General features: G+C 43.7%; 1 non-coding gene across 1 annotated transcript; it reads left to right on the top strand.

The window, feature by feature from the left end:
• Positions 1–1226: 1226 nt before the first annotated feature.
• LOC149297865 (5S ribosomal RNA) lies at positions 1227–1345 on the top strand. Its single transcript, XR_016272476.1, has one exon. It is a non-coding gene; the product is annotated as a 5S ribosomal RNA (ribosomal RNA).
• Positions 1346–8911: the final 7566 nt, after the last annotated feature.

Raw genomic sequence — 8911 nt, 5'->3', positions numbered from 1 at the left:
CTCCCCTCCTGAGGAGGGCCTCCGGCCCCTCAAGGGTCCAGGGCGACTGGGATGACCAGAGTGAAATGCCTTTATCAGGTCTTCAGCGTGTAGTCCACGGGCGTCTTCCCATGAATTGTGACTGACATCATATCCTTTCCACTGGATGAGGTATTGAAGGCGTCCTCGATATCGCCTGGAATCCAAGATGCTGGCTCTCTCATATTCCTCCGTATCGTCTATGGTAACCGGAGCTGGGGGAATCGGGACTACGTCCCGGGAAAGGATTAGCGTGACAAGGCTTCAGCAAAGATACGTGAAAGATGGGATGGATCCTCATCGTCGGGGGTAATTGTAGTTCAACAGTTACTGATGAGGGTGTGTTTAACACGACATACGGTCCTACGTATCTAGGTCCTAATCTTTTAGTGGGACAGCACAGTTTGAGATGGATGGTTGATAACCATACCTTGTCTCCTGGTTTGTAGACTGGGGCAGCGGAGCGACGTCTGTCTGCTTGTGCTCTATGGAGGGTGTTGCGCAACATCTTGTGTGTCTCGAGTATGTTCTTTACACGTTCCGTCACAGAAGGGACCACACTATGGATCGGAGAACCAGGAAGCATGGATGGATGTAGTCCGTACATCGAAAAGAAGGGAGACAAACGTGTGGAGGAGTGGATGTGATTGTTGTACGCAAATTCGGCGATGGGAAGCATATCATACCAGTCATCCTGGAGATGGGTAGTAAAGCAACGGAGGTATTGCTCTAGCGTCTGATTGGTACGCTCCGTTTGGCCATTGCTTTGTGGATGGAATGATGTGGACATAGAGCGGTGGATGTGGAGTGTGTCACAGAAGGCCTTCCACACTCGCAACGTAAATTGAGTCCCTCTGTCGGACACGATAGTCTCTGGTAATCCATGTAAACGAAATACATTACGTATAAAAAGAGAGGCTGTTTCAGCTGATGAGGGTAAGCGCTTGGCTGGTATGAAATGGCCCATTTTTGTGAACCTGTCAACGACTACCATGAGAGTGGTGTGATGATGCGATACTGGTAGGTCTGTGATGAAGTCGATTGACAGGTCTGTCCAGGGCTTCGCGGGAACCGGGAGGGGGCACAGAAGACCAGCCGGTTTATTCCGAGTGCTTTTGGCCCTGGCACACACAGTACATGAGCGAATAAATCGAAGGACGTCGTTGCGTAGCGTGGGCCACCAAAACGTTCTTCTTATCAAGTCAATTGCCTGCAGCCATACCACCCTGAAAGCGCCCGATCTTGTCTGATCTCGGAAGCTAAGCAGGGTTGGGCCTGGTTAGTACCTGGATGGGAGACTGCCTGGGAATAACAGGTGTTGTAGGCCTTGAGGGTGACGAGTTCTGGTTCTGACATCGGATATAAGCGGCCGAACGGAATTGGGGCTCCTGGAAACAAGTCGATGGGACAGTCGTATGCCCTCTGTTGGCTGCTTTTTTCTCAAACACATCAGCAAATCAGCTGTAATGACTTGGAATCGTGGGGATCGGAAGGGAGCTGTAGTCGTGTGCTGCATTGATGGACAGAGGCGGCTTACGTGAACAGGGATCTTTATTGACAAGAAACGACACAGAATTTGATGTCCAATCAATGTGAGGGTTGTGAGACCGTAACCAGGGGAGTCCCAGGATAACCGGAAATACAGGAGAGGGTATCACGTCGAAGGATATGTACTCCGTGTGATCAGGGTTGATGTGCATGTGTAAGGGTACAGTCTCTGTGGTGATGGGACCAGACCGCAGGGGGCGTCCGTCTACTAACTGGAGTAGTAGAGGGGTTGTCTTCTTCTGGACAGGTATGTTGTGTCGCTGAATCACTTCTGAGTCGAGTATGTTACTGCAGGCGCCAGAGTCAATCATTGCTGCGAGGACGACAGTATTCCCCTTCCACTGCAAGGTAACGGAGAGGGACAAATGTTGTGGTGATTGTGGAGAAACACCGTGGGTGGCAGGAATTGACAAGGAGGGGAGCTTACCCCGGGTAGGTCTTCTCTTGTTTTGGCGTAGTGACCCGGAGTACCACAATAGAGACAGATCGCCGACGTTCCTTTTCGGCACCAGACAACGGACCCCGTATGAGTCCTAATTGCATCGGTTCTTCTGTGGTTTCTTTGGGTGAGGTTCTAGGTGGGGGTCTCGCGGTGGACCATGTAGGAGGAGAGGCTAAACGTTCGGCCTTTCTCTCCCGCAAACCTCCGGTCAATTTGCATACACAACGTGGCAAAGTCTTCCAAAGAGGACGGGATAGCTGAGCGAGCAAGTTCCTCACGTATTGAATCTGATAGGCCCAACCAGAATTGGTCATGTAAAGCAGACTCGTTCCATGTTGTCTCGAGGGAGACACGTCGGAATTCTGCTATGTAGTTTTCGACTGGTCGTTTACCTTGACGAAGAGCTCTTAATGTACTGGTAGCAGACGTGGTCTGGAACGGATCGGCGTATAGTGCATCCATGGCTTGTCGGAAGGTGTTCCATGTGTCCAGCACCGGACTGTTACGGATCAAATGATGTGCCCAGAGTTGTGGTTCTTCGGACAAGAGGGCTATAACCGTGTGAATCTTGATATGGTCATTAGCATAAGTTCTAGGCTTGAGACCGAACAATATTTGACACAATGTTATAAAGGTCTGGTATGTCGTGCGGTCTCTGGTGTACTTGTCTGGCAAGGGCACTTGTGGTTCAAGCGCTGTGGCTCCTTGAAGTACTGGTGGTTCAGGCACCCCGACTGGTACTGGAGGAGGGTTGCCAGGTACCTGGAGAGCACCTTGTATTTGTACGATTTGTTGTTGCTGTTGGTTTTGTCCGGTTTGGATTTCATGAAGGGACTGTGTAACTGTCGCCATCTGCTGGGCGAGAGCAGAAACAGCATCGGTTAATCCTGCGGTTTCCATGTAGGCTCAGTTGTTTTGTTACGTTTGCATAGGTGTGGAAACCAGGATGCAGGATACAAATGGATCAGTCTCTTAATGGTCAGATAATCCAGGTCAGGAGCAGAGAAGTTAACGTGGTCAGGAATCAAGCCGAGGTCGGTACCAGGTAGCAGGCAGAGAACGGTCACGCACGCCGGGTCAGGAGCTGAGAGGTTAACGTGGTCAGGAATCAAGCCAAGGTCGGTAACAGGCAGCAGGCAGAGAATGGTCAAACAATCCGGGTCAGGAGCAGAGAGGTTAACGCGGTCAGGAATCAAGCCAAGGTCGGTAACAGGAATCAACATGAATAAACAGATATGCGCCAGGTAAGTACTACAGCTTGTTGTAAAAACAACTGAGCACTGAACCGGCATCAGTGCTCTGGTTTTAAACCTGCCGCCCTTCCAGATCCCGCCCCCAACCCTGATGACGTCCAATGGACGTTGCTTCTCCTCCATAGGGAGGAGAGATCGGCAGGGGGGGCGTGTCCTGTGACACCGTGGGTGTCCATCACTGTGCGGCGGTTCATTCTTGTGAACCGCCGCGTATGAGGACACTGTGTGGCTGGATCGTCCCGGGAGGGGTAAGTACCGAGTACCCGCCACTCGGGGGTACTTGGGAGATGCACTCCGCACCGGAGCACGACGCCACGAGCACCCGGGCGACGCGTCCCGGACAGGGCTGTGACGCCGCGGGTACTCGGGCGACGCACTCCGCACGGGAGCGCGACGCGGTGAGTCCCCCCGGACCGTACTCCGGCCGGGATCATGACAGTTACAAAAACACACAAAAAAAATGACCACCACAAATTTTGATAAAGGTTGGTGGTAGAATTACTGCATGTAAAGAGTTAAAATATTACTATTTGGAATACCCTGGGGTGTCTAATTTCAAAAGTGTATGATATGATGGCGGTAAATGGAATTAACCGGCTTCAAAAGATGTCCTAAATAAGACATGGGGACAGAATGATCAGATTTAAAAAAAGATTTATTATTATGATTGGGTATTTCTAGACTCCAGACTTTTTTAAATCTATCAGGTTTTTTTCATTAGCTTTTGTAGGTGAGTAAAATACTACAAAGAGCTTTTTTCAAATGTTCACCATATTTTCAACATTTCTTATAGCAAATTGATGATATGATCAAAATAATGGTATCTAAAGAAAGCCCTTCTTGGGTACACAAAATGAGAGAGTGAAAATTACAGCTAAACAAACACTGCAGAAGCTTTAATACCCATTGTCACAAAGGATCCAAAGATAAAATAACAGCTCTGTGCCTTAAGAGCTGACTGGATCTTCTTTGCTGCAACATCACCACTTTTATTTTATGCATAGATGGTATGGGCTGTTGCTACTCCTACTAATATTAATGGGAGTACTTTTGAGCATGAGCAGAAAGTTTGCTTCCTGCTTTCACTTCGCTGTTTCATTAGTCCTCCGGGGAAGAGCAGAATTTCATAACGCTGTAATTTTCTAACACCAATAACAACTATTTGCATGCACACATTCGCAGGGTGAACTCATAAAAAAAATACATTCTTCCTTTAAAATAAAGATTAGGAAGTATTTATTTTGATTTGACAGAAAAAAATTTTTGTACATTTATTCTTAGCATGCATAGCAACAATGTTAATTCTACTTTCCTGATGTCTAAAAAAAAATTAAGTAAGCGTTTTGCTTCTGTCTAAAAATATTACAAGCTTGACGGTCAAAGGATGTAGCTTGACATTTAGCAGACATCCTCAGTCATTTTAATTAAGCCGAATAATTTCACAATCGCATGGGCCAGTGCCTTCCTTGTGGCGTTTTAGCCATTTTAAATGTTAATTGAATATTCACATTTATTTGTAAACTATTGCCTAGAACATGTGCTATGAAGTGTGCTATTCTTTCACCACTAGGCACACTAGGCTTGAGAGAGCTTGACAATGAAATCATTTTTTTCCCACTTTTATTTATTTAGCTATAAAAAAATCAAGGAGAGTTTGCTGGCATAATGACATGTTCTTGCCCGTCAGTACAGGGACCCTAGCCCACAGATGTATTATTTCTTATGCCCTTGGCAGCAGACACACTTTATATGAGTATTCTTCTGCTCCTAGTTAATCAAGCCTGTATGATGCATGATGAAAATGTTGTTTGTCATGCATATGATGCATTACGCAGTTTGTGTCTTTTATGTTTGTTGCATGTATGATGCAATAGACATTTTGTGGTGAGCGTGTTCATTGTCTATATACTTCCGTGTGTCACTAGTACTCTTCCTCTCCCAACCCATCTCAAGTCCTAGAAGCCACAGGGAATCTCAGGGGCTCAGCTTCTGTGGAAAAGGGGCTTTGGCATGTGAAGGGACAGGTTTCATTCCTCACGGGGTGTTAGTGTGTATGTGCAATTGTGTTGTGAATGTGTAGGAGGAGCCCCCACTATCAGACCAGAAGGCCTTGTCAACATGGATGAAGGTCGGTGGAAGAAGCTTCAGAAAGATATAGACTGAAACATGGGAAAATTAGGGAGACTTTGTGACCGTCAAGCTTGTAATATTTTTAGACAGAAGCAAAACGCTTAATTTTTTTAGACATTTATTCACATTTGTGAATAAAATGCAAGCCTCACATCAAGTATAATGTCAAGCATCTGAGTGGTGTAAAGCATGCCGCCACTGGATTCTGGAGCAGTATAAACGTGTTCTGTGGAGCGTTATGCCACACTTCTCTGTTTGGCAGTCTGATGGGTGAGCCTGAGTTTGGCGAATACCAGGAGAACATTTCCTGCCCGATTGCATTGTGCCAACTGTAAAGTTTGGTGGACGAAGGATAATGGTATGGGGCTGTTTTTCGCTGGGCCCTTTACTTCTAGTGAAGAGAAATCGTAATGCTTCAGCATACCAAGACATTTTGGACAACGCTATGCTTCAAACTTTGTGGGATCACTTTAGGAAAGGCTGTATCATATTCCAGCATGACTGTGCCCCCGTGTACAAAGCAAGGTCCATAAAGACATGGTTGGATGAGTTTGGTGTGGAAGAACTTGACTGGCCTGCACAGATCTCTGACCTAAACCCCATCAAACACCTTTGGGATGAACTGCAAAGGAGATTGCGAGCCAAGCCGTTTTGTCAAATATCAGTGCCTGATCTCACAAATGCTCTACTGAACGAAGGGGCAAAAATTCCGACACAGAAACACTCCACTCCCTTCTGAGAAGAGTGGAAACTGTTATAGCTGCAAAGGGTGACCTACTACATATTAATGTCTATGTACTGTATTTAGAATGCAATGTCATAAAAGTCCCTATTGGTGTAACTTTTGTCCATATAGTGTATCTATATATAGCTGCTTACTTGAAACGTTGCTTAATGTTTCATAAATACATCGTAATGCTTTTATTTGAGTATTTGTATCACTAAATATTCTTTCATCACATTCATTTTTGAAGGTATTGTGTCCTGGGAATAGATTAAGATATGTTATATATGAGATTATATTTAGTGCATAGATACACTAAGGTTTTTATACTTGAAAAGCTATATTTCTAAACATTTTTTATATATTTAAATGTTAAGGCCACTTGGTGTGTGTATATATTGTATATATATATACACACATACACCATCTCAAGACTAAGGGATTATTTTTGTCATATGATACAGTTGAAATATTTTTGTAAGTAACCTCTGACATCTTAATATAAACACAAGCCAATTTATTTTTGGGTCTTAATGTTTAAATAACCGTGCTGATTGGAGGGGGTGCCAAATAATTAAATTGCACATCATAAAAATCTTGTAATACGGACTTCCGGGGCGGCGGCTGAACAGACTGGCTGCTTTTTACATGGGCTCCTGCGACACTACACGCATCCACTACCATCGGGCAGGGAATCGGTTTTTCCTGCCCGACATACTCATCTCCGACACCACCGCAGTGAGTCTCACCTTTTTCATGATTTTGTCACTACCTCGTTGAAACTGCCTCTTACTATGACCCCCGAATGGGCTTTATTTGGCATTTTTTCCCTCTACCGATACCCGTCGGCTTCCAGCAAGGGATAGATCCCTCCTGGTGGTGGTGGCGGGGGTGGGGAAGAAGGCCATTCTTTCCCAGTGGATCCAACCACATCCACCCACTTTGAACATGTCCCTGTCACGGCTTCATTATATTTTCCAGACGGATTGGACCGAATCTTCCCTACATAGAGAAACCAGGGCCCGCGCCTGCTTTACTAGATGGCCAGCGTACATTCCCACACTGGCTCCCTCCACTAGCGCCTCTCTCTATTCCATGTTCCAATACACTGGATGGTTCTCTCGGCAGACACCCTCTGCCGGGTTTAGGTTGATTTTTTGTTATTGTATGGTTTTGCTCCTGTATTTCAATATGTATACTTTTGTACACAATGTCTCATCCATTGTCTTGACTTTATGCTGTGTTGGGTATCCCTTCCACTTAGTACGCCTAATTGTGCTCTTACTTTGAATTATTTACCACTGTACCACTGACAACTGCTTTATGACCGTCTTTGTAACTTTTTGGTCTTTGTATATGTATGCTTGTATACTTATACTTTATACCTCCTGTCTGCGACAAAAATAAAAGTTTAAACAAAAAAAAAATGTTGTAATACTTTCATTAAGATTGTGACTGTAAGAGATGCACAAGATATATTTTACAGTACTGCAATATCACGTACCCCAGGTGTCTAAAATTTATAGAATAAAGTTAACTAGGTTTACTAACTCAGTTAATGAGTCCTTAGGCAAAATATTTCATTTAGTCAAAGTGTTGCTTTTATATATGAAAGGCCACTTGACTCAAATGAAAAGAAATTCAATTGGGTAATTACTTTTGGAGCCTTATCATGAATTACCTTGCATTTTCAGATAGCATGGGAGGAATTTCATACAAAAAAAAACAAAAACAAAAAAAAAAACGAAACAAGCAGCACTCCCCATCAGCCCCAAGAATTCCAGCAACTGTATTTGGTGGACAGTACGTTTCACTTATTAAAAAAAATCCCCAGAACTACAGTATGTAACAAGAAGGGGGAACATATAAATAGGTTAATATTTTTATTAACTTCTTTGCCATGTATTCCATCCTGGTGAATGGTGAAACATGCCAAAAATTATTCCCTACTCCTATGGGGGTTAGTGCAGTGACACTAGTCACGAGTATAATCATGCTTTCAAAATTTTGCAAGAATTTCCCATGGAAAAAATAAAAAAAAAATAAACATTTGCTGTACAGTAAAAACACTGCAAAGCAAAATTGGTTTGTGTTACTATGTTATTTTGGACAGTCCCACGGTTACTGCAGTTATCATGCCGCCAGCATTTTCTCTCCCCCTCGGTTTTCTTTCACCCGATGTTTTCACGGAGGACCCCCCCAATGCATTTTTAATGAGGAACAAATAGAAATTAAAAGCATCAACCCAGATATCACATGCATATCATAGCTGGAGTGTCTGAATCGTCTAAAAATGGGAACTTCAAGATAAATGTTGATAATGGGTATTCCCTTTAAGGAAGTTTCTGCTGATTTTATCGCATTTTACAGACGAAAAAATAACTAGATATCTTTGTTTGACATCGAAAGTAATTAGCATTTTGTTTGGCCCCTTTTACTCACTGGCTGATTTTAGTTCCATTTAGTTTGCAATAAATAAGTGCTCCTACCACAATAGCAGATTAAAAAGGTTCTCAACCTGTGGGCAACATTTATAGAAGGGTGATCTCCAAAACGCAGCACTGATTTGTCAGGTTACATAATTGTGTCATGTATTTGTAAGTATTTTTAACAAACAATGGAACATGCATTCTAACATCAATATTATGGAATAGTATCCATAAACATTCCACTTCTTCATTCAGTGACCGAACCAAAGGATTGCTGAACTTAAGCTGAAAAAGATAACATTAATGACCTGAATTTGGGAATGGGAAATCTAAAAAAAATTAAAAAAAAAATAAAAGACAGTGATGA

The sequence above is a fragment of the Sceloporus occidentalis genome, unplaced genomic scaffold (assembly GCF_023333645.1).
Source record: "Sceloporus occidentalis isolate IW3139 unplaced genomic scaffold, rSceOcc1.0.p SCAF_36, whole genome shotgun sequence".
NCBI lineage: Eukaryota > Metazoa > Chordata > Lepidosauria > Squamata > Phrynosomatidae > Sceloporus > Sceloporus occidentalis.
The sequence above is the reverse complement of the archived record's forward strand: the minus strand, read 5'-3'. Positions and strand labels throughout refer to the sequence as shown.